We start from the raw sequence: 15216 nt of genomic DNA, 5'->3' as shown, positions 1-15216 counted from the left end.
CAAGCACTGTTCTAAGTGCTGGGGTAGACATAGGGGAATCAGGTTGTCCCACGTGAGGCTCACAGTCTTAATCCCCATTTTACAGATGAGGTAACTGAGGCACAGAGAAGTTAAGTGACTTGCCCACAGTCACACAGCCGACAAGTGGCAGAGCTGGGATTCGAACTCATGAACCCTGACTCCAAAGCCCGTGCTCTTTCCACTGAGTCACGCTGAAAATGGAGGTGTTGAGGGATGGTCGTAACATCAGTGACATATCTTTTCATTCTGTTGTACTTTCCCAAGTGCTTAGTGTAGTGCTCTGCACATAGTAAATACTCAATGAATACCATTAATTGATTGATTTTATGTTTCTCTTACTGCATATCTTTGAGTGGGGAGGAGCTGGTGATATTAGGAGAGAGTGCAGAATGTGTACTCTTTAAAATGTCCTTTCCCGTCTCCTGACAAGAACCAAAAGTTACACTCTGAGAGTGTTCTAATCTGCCAGATTGGCAGTCTACACTCGGGAATTGTTTGCCTATAGACTGGCAACAGCTGCCAGTCATCTCTGTCAAGGAACAATCAGGAGGACAAACTCATGATCAATCTTATCCGTTGGCCAAGTTGATCCAAATAAAGTGGGGCCAATCGCTTTGGCAGCTCTCCCATTTGCTACATGAAAAAATGAACCTGCAAATATTTGCACTAAAAATCAGATGGATTTGGCACTGTACATATGTATGTCTATATCTACGTATGTATTTAATCACTGAAGCATTGAGGCTAATTTGTCCAGGACAGGATACATATTGTCTTATACTGTCAAGTCGTGTCCTACTCAAAGCAACGCCATGGACACATCTCTCCCAGAATGCCTCACCTCCATCTGCAATAGTTCTGGTAGCATATCCACAGTGTTTTCTTAGTAAAAATACAGAAGAGCTTTACCATTGCCTCCTTCCACGCAGTAAACCTGAGTCTTGCCCTTGATTCTCTCCCATGCTGCTGCTGCCCAGCACCAAAGAGTTTTGACTTGTAGCAGATTGCCTTCCACTCACTAGCCACTGCCCAAACTAGGAATGGACTGGATATACCTCTGCTTGACTCTTCCTCCCCTAGCTGAGACTGGCAGAGTACTGGAAACTCTCCAGGTGTGACCCTGAGAGGTGAATATACACATTACGCTGGACAAATTAGCCAATATGCTTCAGTGATTAAAGAACAATCACATTTTCCTCAGTTCTGAAGCATGCATGTCCATGTTAGAAACACCCCTATATAACTTCCTTATGAACAATGCTTTTGAACAAATGGCCATAAAATAACTAATGTCTCTTATAGAATTAATCAGTGAATCATCCAAAAAACAAATCTACAAGGCCATTGAATCTGAATATCTTATCTTTGTAATTCAGAGCATATGATTCCTTCCTAAACAAGACAACAGTTATGCCTCGGTTGAGATCAAGGCAGGCAATAGAAATAACTACCGTGTAGTAAATGTGTGGTCTGCATTCAGAGCATTCTTACCAAGAGTATAACAGCCATGACCTGCAACTAAAATAAGAAAGGACATAAACAAAACTGCATCTGGTTAAACCAGATCAGTTTCTATTCAACCCAGTATTCTGTGACTTTTAGTATCAACAGGATACTTGGAGGAATCACGAGAACTGGGTTCTAGTCCTGGATCTGCCATTTGCCTGCTGTGTGACCTTGGGCAAGTCATGTAACTGCTCTGGGCTTCAGTTTTGTTATCTGTAAAATTAAGACTCAATTTCTGTTCTCCCTCTTACTTAGTCTGTGAGTCCTGTGTGGAGCCTGATTATCTTGTATGAACCTCAGTGTTCATAAATATCACAATTATAAGAAATACTACAATTATTCTGCCTGCACAGTTTCTCGGGTTCTTTTTCCAAATCCTTACCCATCCCTTAGATGAAGAAGGGTTCAAGCCTTCCACTCCCAAGCACAACATCATCCTGATGTGGGATTTGTTGAACAACAAATTTTAATTTACCCATTTCATTGTTCATTTCTACACATAAGTTATATCTCCTTCTGCACTTTCCAAACTGAAGAGTTCTAACTCTATCAAAATAAAAACTTAAACATACTGTTGTGCTTGCATTTTCAATACAGATATATGAGTTTCTCACTGTTGATTTTTGAGCCCTCAAGAAATTGATTAAAATTAAAAATGACTAAAACTTGGAAACACAGTAAAACACATCTTAGAAACACCGTTGGCTAATATCTCACAAATGTTAACATCATTTGGACTATGAGAAATGAAAGCATATTCCCTATTTTTTTTGTTTATTTGTTTATAGCATTTGTTAAATGCTTGCTCTGTGAGAGGCACTGCAGTAAATGCTGGGTTAAATACAAGCTAATCAGATTGGCCACTGTCCCTGTCCCATGTGGGGCTTACAGTCATTTTTAGATGAGGTAACTGAGGTACTGAGAAGCTAAATGACTTGCTCAAGGTCACACAGCAGACAAGTAGCACAGAAGGGATTAGAAGACAGATCCTTCTTATGTCCAGGCCCCTGCTCTATCAATTATGCCACACTGCTTCCCTGCCAATAATAAAGCTGTGGCTCCTTTTCATTAATATTTCATTCAGAGCCAAAATACCTTTGGCTTTTTAATTTTTGAAACATTCAAACCTTTTGAGTACATCAAGTGGAGTAAGTAACCTCTTGATGTTAATTGGCTCTTTTATACTAATAATGAGTTGATCAATCAATCAACCAATCAATGTAATTCATTGAATGCCTAATAAGTGCAAAGCATTATACTAAGCACTTGTAAAGCAGAGAAACAAGATCCACATTACCTGACCTCAAGGAATTTACAGTTTTATGGAGGAGACAGATGAAATGATTAGCAATTCAGGGGAGCAGGAGGAAGAATCAGAACACCATAAAAAGTAGCACAGCTATATCAGGATGAATTAACTTACTAAATAATTTTTTAAAAATCAAATTAAAATGCATGTGCTGAGTTGCATAAAATGCACAAATGCTAATCAATTTTAATCTAATAAACTATTCCAATAAAATGTCCTTAATCAGAATTGACCATCAGAATTTTGTAATCATTTTTGATAGAAGGTACCATAAAAAGTATCATTAAGTACTCTAAAGTTTTTATTAATTGGAAGCTTTATAGGAACTTAATTTTTTCTGTTATAAATTATGTGTTGACAATAGGAGACTTTGGAAAACCTAGAGAAAGAAAACAGGGAGAGATTGCCTTTACTAAGAATCCAGGTTGCTTCACTTCCCCTTCTATCTTTCCTAGAGGAACTCCCAATTAGATGAAACCAGTTTCCAGCTTAAATGATCGGGGAGCAAAGAGGCCAGCAGATGGACAGCAGGAAGATATAGGAATGGGTCCATTCAACAAAAAGGAACCACTAAACGCTCTCTCCAAATAAAATTCTTACCCCATTTGTGACTATTTTCTCTTTCTCTGTTACCATAGAAGCCTGAAGAACTTTCAGAATAATCTTGGCTCATGTAAACCTTGGCTTCCCATATTCTCTTTGGTATATTCTGAAAAACACTGGTGACCATTAGAGCTCAGAAATGAGGGAGAATGTTGTCAGAGGGAGTTGAGCTGTAAGGAGAAATGAGGGTGTTAAAGAGCTCAAAGGAAAAATGAGGGGGTTAAAGTTCTTCAGGATCCCAAGATATCCATTTTACATACCAGTCTTAGTGTGCTGTGGGATGTAAACTATGTGTGTACAGAGTATTCAGTCAACCGGACGTAGATGTCCAAGCACTTAAAATGATCAAGAGCAGCTGGGGATTTGTGCAAGGTAGGCTGACCAACTTAATTGGGCAATGACTTTCCTTGACATTTGTATTATTTTTCTAAAATTTCCAATCTGCCTATAAAAATATGTCCCTGATCACCTGGAGTGAATGGTCAGCTCCTGAAAATCTAATCCTTGACTTATCCACATGCATTTCCAAATACAATAAAACAGCAATAAGCTAATAGGCACCAACCTGACACTGGGTTTAACTGTAGATGCTGCTTTAAGTCCTTTAGAGACCAAGGGGACTCGAGTCACTTTAAGAGGGGAGTCCATCCCTTAGGATGGAGTATCCATTCCCCTCCATGCCGCGACTCTGCCCCAGGGCCTTCTCCTCTCCCTTGCTCTATCTCCCCACCCCCCAACATCCCATCAAACTAAATAATTACATTCTCGAGTCTAGTAAGAACTAGTCACATGAAGTTCCCAAGGTTGTAACCGGCTTTGCTTCCTCTTAACCTCCTGCTCTAGCATTCAACATAAGCATTACTTCCTCCTCCACTATAAATCCAGCACAATTAGTGTGATAATGTACATCAACTATGTGGATGATTAAAGATGTTCAGATCCCATCTAATTGCCAAGCTACCACTATGGTTACTCAGGAAACAATATGGTTCAGTGCTTAACTCAAATATGTACACCCTTGAACATATACATCTCTTTAAATTAGTACCTTGGTCAGAAGAACCTTCCTAGAAACCACATTCTGTTGCACTGATTTTCTACAGAACTTTTTTTTTGGGTGTTAAGTTACTTTAATGGTCTGCATTTACCAAAATTGTCACACTGTGCACACATCACTGCTGTAGACTTGACTCCTTGAAATCACATCCACTTTAATCACTGTGGTTTCTTTATTCTCCTTCATTCCAAAACATTTGAACTAAAGTAGATCAGTAAAGCTGTGAGGGTTCCATTTTGGTTTGGCAACTCTGCAAATATCTGCATAAGAAATGTTGTATCTTAACAAGACTACATTTGTTTTGTATTTTAAATTCCACTAATTTTTTCATGAGTTGAATTAATTATGCCTCTTTTCACATCAAAAGAAATTATAGGACATTTTTACTTTCAGCAGTTTGGTACTAGTGATGTATGATAATTATCCTATTGCTCCAATGATAGGTTTGTGCACTTTTTAGGTTTTCAAGATTACAAAAGGAAATACAACTAATTATAGTTTGATAGAAATTACAGTCCTGGTCATTCCCTTATTTAGTTGGTAGGATTTGTGCGAATAATTGTGTTCTTTGATAAGGTTTATTAATCACATTTGGACTATAACAAGATGTTCTTTTTTTCTCAGTCTCCAACAAAGAAACTAAGCGAATTCTGCATATCAGAAAAGCATTGACTGGGATTATCCTTTTAACATGTGACTGCAGATGTCTCCCTTCTCTGTGATTCAGTCTCTGCAACTGAGTGCCCAAGTCTGAGGATGAGTGGATGGGTAGAAATAAGTGGATATGGGGGTTTGTGTATATGCACACTCCCATCATGTGGGTACACATGTTGGAGTGTGTTGGGACAAAGAGAAGGAAACGTCTGTGATCAGAGAGTCTGCTCTTGGAGATACCTCATTATCTTTGCATCTTTTAAGAGCCAGAAAGAGGGTTTTTATCAAATTATTTTGCTGTGCTATTTATCTGGTACTCTTAATTTCATTTTGCAAACCACAGTTCAAAGAAATTTGTTCCTGAAGTTTTCATGCTGACTCAAAAATGTCTATCCAAGTCACTGAAAGTGTTGCTGCAGAAAGCACAAATTGGGTAGTATTCATTTTTCAATAAAAAATGGCCTATGTATTTCTGAGGAAATTCTGGAATGAAATGGAATTTTTAAATCACTCTAATGAACATATTCATTTTGCCAGATAATGTCAGCATGTTTGAACCTCCACGTAGCCTTGGTAAACAGTTTCGAGATTAGTCAAAACCTTACGTTGTCTCTCATTTTGCTTTTCAACATGATGCAGTGGGCTTTCTGATTAGGGAGAGAACTGAATAGAACATAGATATTTATTTATTAATGGTATTTCATTTTCACTTGGGAAATGGTCCCCATCAGGAGTGAGATCAGTCAAGGGCGAAGTTGCCAACTCTTTTATTATGTCAACAACAGGCGAGGAACACAACAGTGGGGAAAAGAGAGAATCTGAACGGATATCACCTGATCCTTAATGGCTGTTATGATTTCAGCCTCTTTTTCAATCCACAGAAGGAGGAGGATTGGTAACTGCCATTGTTTTTCTTTTGTTGTCGCTTTATTTTTTCTTTGCCATGATTCAAAACAGTTTTCCTTGATAGCAGCAGGTTAGCCTCAAAATGAAATACAATCAGACTGAGATGCGTATTTCCTTGTACCAGTCTCCAGATTAGATTGGGAGTTTATCAGAGGCTGCTGCTGGCTCTTTATCCCCAAACCCGTCCTCTCCGCTCTCCCTGACCCCCCCACCCTGGCCCAACCCCCAGGCACTGGTCGAGCTGGAGGGTAATGGTGGGAGTTGGAAGGCGAACATGGTTCAGATGGAAATGGTGAAATGTCACCCAACAATTAGGGAAGCAGGATTAGGACTACTGAGGCAAACTCAGAGGAAGTGAGAAGCAGCATGGCTTAGTGTACAGAGCAAGGACCTTGGAGTCAGAGGACCTATGTTCTAATCCTGGCTCTGCCATTTGTCTGCTGCGTGACCTTGGGCAAGTTACTTAACTTCTCCATGTCTCAATTACTTCTATAAAATGGCAATTTAAACTGTGAGTCCTATATGGGACATGGACTCTTTCCAACCTGTTTAACTTGTATCTACCCCAGCACTTAAAACAGTGCCTGGCACATAGTAAGCTCTTAATGAACACCATTAGAAAAAACTCCCCAAGAGCTCTGACTCAGTCCAGGCCACCAGGGTGAGGTTGCCAGTGGGCATCAGGTTTACAGGGGCTTATCTAAAAAAAAAATTCCCTCTAAGAAATTTGATTGGAAAATGGAATTGTTTCCTGGTGTAGCCCCTCTGGGCTGTATCTTGCATGCGAAGACTTTATCTCAAGTAACAAGAGTAACAAGTTCCTTCCATGTTCACGCTGTCCATGATGTGGCACTGCCTAAGGTGACACATATTTTCCTCAGAGTTTACACAGACAAGGAAATGAAGCTTTCAGGCTACTATGCTGAGCATAAAAGTGTGGCACTTTTTTTTGCTTTTCATTGCTCTGATATATATGCCTTGGCAAAGGCTCAATGCGGTGTCTTTCATCAAATTCACAACATAGGGGCTTCTCTGAAGTCCATTCTCAGATTAAAATACAAAATTAGTCCTCATGCTAAAGCATAGAAATGAAAAATACTGCTTAACCCCAGGCCCAGACAGCTTATATAAACCTAGAGAAGGAAAACAATCCCTAGTTCACATAGAGGCGTGCTCATTTTGCTTTCTGGAAGTTGGAGAGTGACACGTATAACTTCTTTTTGCCCTAGAAGACCATGTAGATTAAGGTTAACAGTCCATCTTGCTGATAGAGGAAGTTATTTAAAAGTTGTAAATTCAAGTTTCGCTGACAGTGGAGAGCAATTCAGAAAAACTGAGAAAGTAATTTCCAAATAAGAGCTGCTGAAAGTGTTCTTAGAAACTTAGCTTAGAGAAATGAATCTTACCCTTACCATCATTTATTTTTTGCACAAAACATTAAAATCTTGAAAGGAATATTCTGAAGGGTTCATAAATGTATCTTGAGGGACTTAATTATTCTCTTCTGCTACACTTTAAGGTATTAGAGGGATGAGACAGTCAAAAGTAGGGCGATTAATCGCCCTTTAGACTGTAACTTCCTTGTTGACAGGGATAGTGTCTAACAACTCCATTGTGTTGTACTTTCCCAAATACTTAGTACAGTACTCTGCACACAGTAAAGGCTCAATAAATACTATGCCACTGTTGGTGAATGATTTTGATAAGGAGCCACTTAGAGTTTAGGTTCAGATAGAAACCAGAAAATAGCTCGCTAACATAGGCAGCCAGAGAGCAACCTTGGCAACTGTCTGCCTATGGCACTGTAGGCGAATAATAACACTGTGCTGAAATCACTTTGACTGTAAATGGACTTTGTACATAACATTCTTGAGTGTGCTTCACAATGTGCTGCACCTCTGCCCCCGCCCCCTCTTGTTTGTTGCACCCACTGCCCCAATAATAACATGCTGGCAAAGACAAGAGAGGTGTGAGTAGTACTGCCCAAACCACTAGCAGTGCAATCACTTTCTTCATTCAGGTTCTAGGTCTTGAAGCCACTGTAACTGAACCAAGTCTTGTTCATTGTTTAAGAAAAGAGATTCCATCTTCACCAAATCCAACACTGCTACCCCGTTAGTACAATCATTCACCCTATCCCGACTGGATTACTGTATCAGCCTTCTTTCTGATCTCCCAACCTTCTGCCTCTCTCCACTTCAGTCCAAACTTCACTCTGCTGTCTGGATTATCTTTCTATAGAAACGTTCAGGATATGTATTCCCCCTCCTCAAAAATCTCCAGTGGCTGCCTCTCAACCTCCATATCAAACAATAACTCCTCAATATTGGCTTCAAAGCTCTCCATCACCTTGCCTCTTCTTACCTCCCCTCCCCTCTCTCCTTCTACAGCCCAGCCCACAGACTCTGCTACTCTGGTGCTAACCTTCTCACTTTGCTTCGATCTCACCTGTCCCTCCATCGACCCCTGACCCATGTCCTACATCTGGCCTGGAATGCCCGCCCTCCTCTTTGCTCTTCCCCGCCTTATCCCGCCCCACAGCACTTAACTATATATGTATATATCTATGGAAAGAGCACAAGCTTGGGAGTCAGAGGACAGGGGCTCCAATCCCTGTTCCGCCACTTATCTGCTGTGTGACCTTGGGCAAATCTCTTAACTTCTCTGTGCCTCACTTACCTCATCTGTAAAATGGGGATTAGGACTGTGAGCCCCATGTGGAACAATCTGATTACCTTGTATCTACCCCAGTGCTTAAAAGAGTGCTTGGCACATAGTATGCGCTTAACAAATACCATAATTATTATTATTACTATTATTTATATTGATTTATATTGATTCCTATTTGATATACATATATAGATATCAAATAATTCTATTTATTTATATTGATGCCTGTTTACTTGTTTTGATATCTCTCTCCCCCTCTCTAGACTATTGGGGTGGGCAGTGACTGTCTCTCTTTTTTCCTGAACTGTACTTTCCAAATGCTTAGTACAGTGCTCTGAACATAGTAAGCACTCAATAAATACAATTGAATGAATGAATGAATGAAATGAACAACAAATTTGTGATTTATTTACCTGGTTAGAAGTACCACTTGAAAAATGCCACATTCTGCATTTTTCACATAAGCACCTTAATAGGCACTTTTCTTGTTTGTGGAAATGGGGCAGTTTCCAAAACTCAAGGCTTCTGAAAAGAGTGTGGCTGGGGGAAATTCACCTTCCCATAGCAGACACCAAATCCAGGAGGCTGGCATAGGCAGCCAGAAAGAACATGACTATGACATTCAGCCAACCTGATAATTTACAGACTTTACATCCAGCACTTTGAGCCTATCTATAAGCATCCCCTCCATGGCAGACAGTGGTAAGGCAGAATCTCAAACAGTATTCTCTCACATAGTCTCTCTCCTAGAATCAAAGCTACAGTCATCTCAACACAGCTAGGCTGATTCAGACATATATGTAGAATAAATGATAACAGGGCACACCAACAGCTGGTTTATGATTGGCTGAAATATGAGATGAGTGACAAGAGAATCCATCAATCGTATTTACTGAACACTTACTGGGCATAGCACTGCACTAAATTCTTGGGACAGTATAATATGTCTGTTGGTAGGCATAGTCCCTGCCCACAATGAGCTTATAGCCTAAAAGATGAGCTTAAAGTCTAGAGAAATGCTAAGTCCTAAAGACACTGTGGCACTTCAGCTGAATGTTGAGAGACTACTGAGATTACAGACTAGTCTGATTTGCCACAGTCAAGAAAAGGGACACTCTTCCAAAATCCTTAAGTTAATTTTGCAAATAAGTGGCAAAGTTGAAGACAGCACCAGGGCCGGCAAACTATAAATGAATCAGCACAATTGGTGATCAGCTTTGTGTGCTTTCAGTATAGAACAAGCTACCCATCCTACCTTGGCTTTCCCAGGCATTTTTGCAGGCCCACCATGCACAGCTGCTTTATTCCCCTGGTAATGGGGAATGGTTCAGACAGGTAACCCTCAGCTCTCACCCCATCTGCCGGGCCATCATAAGTAAGCTCCTCATGGGCTGGGAACATGTCTACAGACTACTCTCCCAAAATCTTAGTCCAGTGATCTACACACACACACACACACACACAGAGTGAGAGCTCAATAAATGGCATTGGTTGATTAATAATAGTGTGAGAATCTCAATGAACTTTTCAAGGAAGACTAATTTGCTAATTCCCAGAGCCAAGATCCACTAATGCCTTTGTAAAGGCTATGAAAGCTATGGTGTTGCTGCTTTTCCCTGCATAATTCCTGCATCTGATGCAGAGCAAAGGTCTTGTTGGTTGTACCATGCTGCAGATGGAAGCCATGCTGTGATTCTGGGGACATTTGATGGACAAATCCAGGAGTAACCTGTCAGCTAGTTTATTTCTGAGGAGTAATGAGATGCCATGATAACTGCTGCACTTTGATCTTTTAGCTGTCTTCTTGAAAATGGTGATGATGGCAGCATCTCTGAGATCCTATGGCATTTTCTGGTAGGCTCATATATATTGAGGAGCAATTTGTATAAGTCCCTAAGCAGGGAGACTCATTCATGCATATGAATTTCAGTAGGTATATATCAGTCCCATACTAAGTCCCCCTTTTCCTCAGCTCCTCCTCCCCACTCTCCGTCGCCCCAACTTGCCCCCTTTAATGTAATGGAGGAAGAATTGAAAGATTTGGTGGCAGACTAAATATGGGAATTGAAAGAGGGAGAAATCAAATATGGAAAAACAATGGGTTTTTCCCATCTTTTCAGGATTCCCTCTTTCTGTAACAAAACTGGAGCTGTTTTAATTCTCCATAAGTACTGTGGTGGCGTGAATGGGACCACAAACTATCTTTAGTGATGGGTAACAGTTTTTGCTTCCAAGGCAGTCTGCAAAGCCCAGGATCTCTTCCACTTTAGAATCCCACTCTCTGCCATGCATGTCTCTTAATTCATTTCCTGAAGTTTCAGTCTTGTCTGAGTTCCCAGGTGCAGTTCTTAGGTGCCTATTATTAATCATATTTATTAATTGTATTTATTGAGCACTTACTGTGTGCAAAGCACTGAACTAAGTGCTTGAGAGAGTACAGTATAATATCAAACACATTCCCTGCCCACAACGAGATCACAGAGGTGCTGCTGGTGCAATAAGGGTTCTGTCACAAGTTGGCCCTTCATCTCCAAGTCCTTTGGGTTGAACCATTCTTGGTGACTTCTCCTGGGCATGTCCAATGTCTTGACAACTTGAGACAACTTGAGACAACTTGAGACAGAGTGAAAGACTCTGATCTTGCCCTCAGGGAACTTACCCTCTCATATTACCCACATTCACATCTGAATTTGAATGACAGGCCATAAGATCTTGCATTATTAGGATAGACATTTCATTTACAGATAAACTAGCATGAATGTGAGTTATACAAACTCATGCGGCCTAGCCAAGAATGGAGCCCAGATAGTGGAAAACATGGCCACTCTGCTATTCTAACATCTCTGTTCTGGGGTCAGCCACTGTTTCAGGCTCCTGGCCTGTCTTCTTTGAGCGTGGAGGAATGGGAACTTGACAGGGACTCCACTTCTCCTTCTCCCCCTTCCCTCAGCCTGGACCTCTGAGGAAAAGGGTTTTCAGTGATTTTTAACCATTTCCTTGCCCACAACAGAACCATGCCAAAATCTGAGCATGAGAGGGTCAGGGTCATATTTTTAATCTAGCTTGGTTAAGCAGCAAGTGATCTGGCAAATGAAAGATAAGAGAATATGAAAACTGCACTCTCCTTACAGTTTCTCTTTCTGAATGTGAGTGCCCATATGAAATAAGTCCTGTTGAAGAGAGAGAGGAAAAGATGTAATTCAAGAGTAATTGTGATTAAAGGGGTTTCTACTGCAATAGCTTACTGATCTCTTAGTAGATATATGAGTGAAGCATTTATTCCAGAGTGATAATTAACTTTTATCTCTCTTTGAGCTAATGATTGATTTTTTTTAATCTAGTGCATGCTATTCTTTTTTACAGTGGGTGACCACTAAAGAAAGTGAAAGTGAATTCATTTATCTGGTTTGGGGTGGAGTTGCCAACCTCTGTTGTTATTAAATGTTTAACTGCTATAAAATTATATGGGAAAAACAGTTTAGATGCAGGTTATGTCTATAGTGACAACATTACTGCTGAGTTGATATTATTGACAATAATGATCTCCATCATTAGTAAAGAACATATTAATGAGACGTGCCCTTCAGCTGCGACATCATAGCTGGGTTTCCATGGAAAACGACTGTTGTCGAAGTCAATCCAGCACGTTTCTGTTGGCTCATTGCATCATTGATATACTTGACACGAAGATAATCTAGAAGGGAAGGAAGCCACAGTTTGACCTTACCAGTTATAACAGTTATACCAGTTATACTAGCTATATCAACCAATCAATCAATAGTATTTATTATTTTTACTCATAGGTGGTAGATATGATCTCTGCCCTCAAGGTCTTACAATATAGTTAGGGAGACAAGTATTAAGTGCTTGAGTGCTGTATAAACCAATGTTCAGGAATTTCTAATTGATGCAGAGTTGGAAGAGTAATAATAATAATAATGTATTTGTTAAGCATTTACTATGTGCAAAGCACTGTTCTAAGCCCTGGAGTTAATACAAAGTAATCAGGTTGTCCCACATGGAGTTCACAGTCTTAATACCCATTTTACAGATGAGGTAACTAAGGCATAGAGAAGTTAAGTGACTTGTACAAAGTCACACAGCGATAAGTGGCAGGTAGCCATTGGAGGTTCAAGAGGAGTGGGAAGATGTGTAAAATGTTGACTTAGATGAATGATCCAGGCACTTGACTGAAGTATGGAATGGAGAAGGGAAAGGCTGCAGGCAGGAAGCTCTGAGAGAAGGATAATGCGGTAGTCAAGTCAGCATATGACAAGTGCTTAGACTGTCATGATAGCAGTTTGGATCGAGAGGAAGCGTAAGATTCTGGAGATGTTGCAAGGAAAGAACTGACAGGATTTGGTGACTTACTATGTAGGGCAAAAGAAAAAGAAGAGTTAAGGATATGCCAAGGTGGCAAGCTTGAGAGATGGGGAAGATGGTAGTGTTGTCACCAGTAATGGGAATGTTATGGAGGGGAAAGGAATGTGAAGAATTCGATTTTGGACATACTGAGTTTCAGGATCAAGCTGGACATTCACATAGAGATAACCTGAAGGCAAGAGAAAATGTGAGATTGTAAAAGAAGAGAAAGGTAGGTGTTTAATGAGATAGATTTGGAAGTCATCCTCTTAGGACAGCCTTTTCTGTCCATCCAAATTGCTATCATGTTAATCCAAGCATTTATCCGATCCTGCCTCAATTACCTTATGAGCCTCCTTGCTGACCTCCCAGACTCCTGTTTCTCACCACTCCCATCCATACTTAACTCTGCTGTCCAGATCATTTTTCTGCAAAAATGTTCAGTCCATGTTTACCCACTCCTCAAGAACCTCCAGTAGTTGCCCATCCACCTCCATGTCAAACAAAAACTCCTCATCAGTGGCTTTAAAGCACTCAAACACCTAGCCCCCTCCTACCTAACGTCATTACTCTCCTACAACAACCCGACCCACATACTTCACTTCTCTAATGCCAACTACTCACTGTATCTTGATCTTATCTACCTCGCCACTGACCTCTCACCCATGTCATGCTTCTGGCCTGGAGTGCCCTCCCTTTTCATATCCGAAAGACAATTACTCTCCTCACCTTCAAAGCCTCACTGAAAGTACAGCTCCTCCAAAAGGCCTTCTCTGACTGAGCCCTCATTTGCTCTTTTCCCACTTCCTTCTGTGTCAACGTGGCTTGCTCCATTTATTCACCACCCCTCCCAGACCCACAGCACTTCCATAAATATCCATAATTTATTCATTTATATCAATGTCTGTCTCTCCCCGTAGACTTAAGCTTAAGTTGTAGGCAGGGAATGTGTTCTGTTATATTGCTGTACTATACTCTCCCAACTGTTTAGTACAGTGTTCTGCACATAGTAAGCACTCAACAAATATGATTGATTGATTGATTGATTAGGGGTGGATGCTTAAGTCAAAAATGCTGATTATCTTCCAAAGGGAGTGGTGTAATATTGAGAATAGAAGGGGAGGCACAATTAGCCTTGGAAGATTCCTACAGTTTGAGAGTAGGAAACTGATGAAGAGCCAGCTAAAGAAACCAAGAAGGAGTGTCCAGAGAGAGGAGGAGAATTAGGAATGGTCTTTGTCAGGGAAACTGAGATGTAATATTGTTCCCAGAAGAGGGTGATCCACAATGCCAAAAGCTGCTGAGAGGCAGCAAAGGAAAAGACAAAGCTTAGTAGAGAAGCATCATGGCCTAGTGGAAAGAAAATGTACCTGGTAGCTGTAGGACTTGAGTTCTAATCCTGGCTTTGTTATTGTTTGCTCTGTGACTCTGGGCAAGTCACAACTTCTCTGTGCTTCATTTTCCTAAACTATAAAATGGAGATTATATCCTACTCCCTCCTACTTAGACTGTGAGGCCCATTTGGGCCAGGGACGTGTTCAGCCTAGTTAACTTACATCTATCCCAGTGCTTAGAATGGTACTTGATATAATAATAAAATTATATTGATGAGGAAGAAATAATTGACCACCTTGGAAAGAGCAGTTTCAGTAGCATGGATGGGTAGAAGCCAGTTGTAGAAATAATCATGGAAGGAGTTGGTAGAAAGGAAGTGAAGACAGCTGATGTAAGCAAGAAGTTCAAAGAATACGACCAGGAATGGAAGGAGGGAGATAGGCGATAAGTGGATTGTGCTGAGTTGCTCAGAGAAGGTTATTTCGTGGGATTTTGGGTTTTCTTTAAGAAAGCATGATGTATATGTGTTTCAAAGTGGTAGAAAAGAGGCCATTGAGGGGTTGAAGATGACCTTCAGGGAAAGAGGAGTAAGATTAAGAATTTTTAAGGTGCAAAGGGTTGGTGTCAGCAGTGCAGGTAGGGGAGATAGATTTTGTAATCAGGAGGAAGAACTCTTGAGAGGTGGCAGGGAAGGATGAGAGAGTGTATAGTGGGGTAGAAGTGGGTAGGGAAGGTGAGGGAAAGATTTGGGGAAGTTCAAAACACATTCACATATACTATCAGTGTTGAGTCA

General features: G+C 40.6%; 1 non-coding gene across 1 annotated transcript; it reads right to left on the bottom strand.

The window, feature by feature from the left end:
• Positions 1-1013: 1013 nt before the first annotated feature.
• LOC114810688 lies at positions 1014-1151 on the bottom strand. The gene has a single exon (XR_003758383.1). It is a non-coding gene; the product is annotated as a small nucleolar RNA SNORA7 (small nucleolar RNA).
• Between the last annotated feature and the right edge of the window lie 14065 nt (positions 1152-15216).

Source organism: Ornithorhynchus anatinus, chromosome 3 (assembly GCF_004115215.2).
Source record: "Ornithorhynchus anatinus isolate Pmale09 chromosome 3, mOrnAna1.pri.v4, whole genome shotgun sequence".
NCBI lineage: Eukaryota > Metazoa > Chordata > Mammalia > Monotremata > Ornithorhynchidae > Ornithorhynchus > Ornithorhynchus anatinus.
This window is presented reverse-complemented; position numbering and strand designations above follow the sequence as displayed.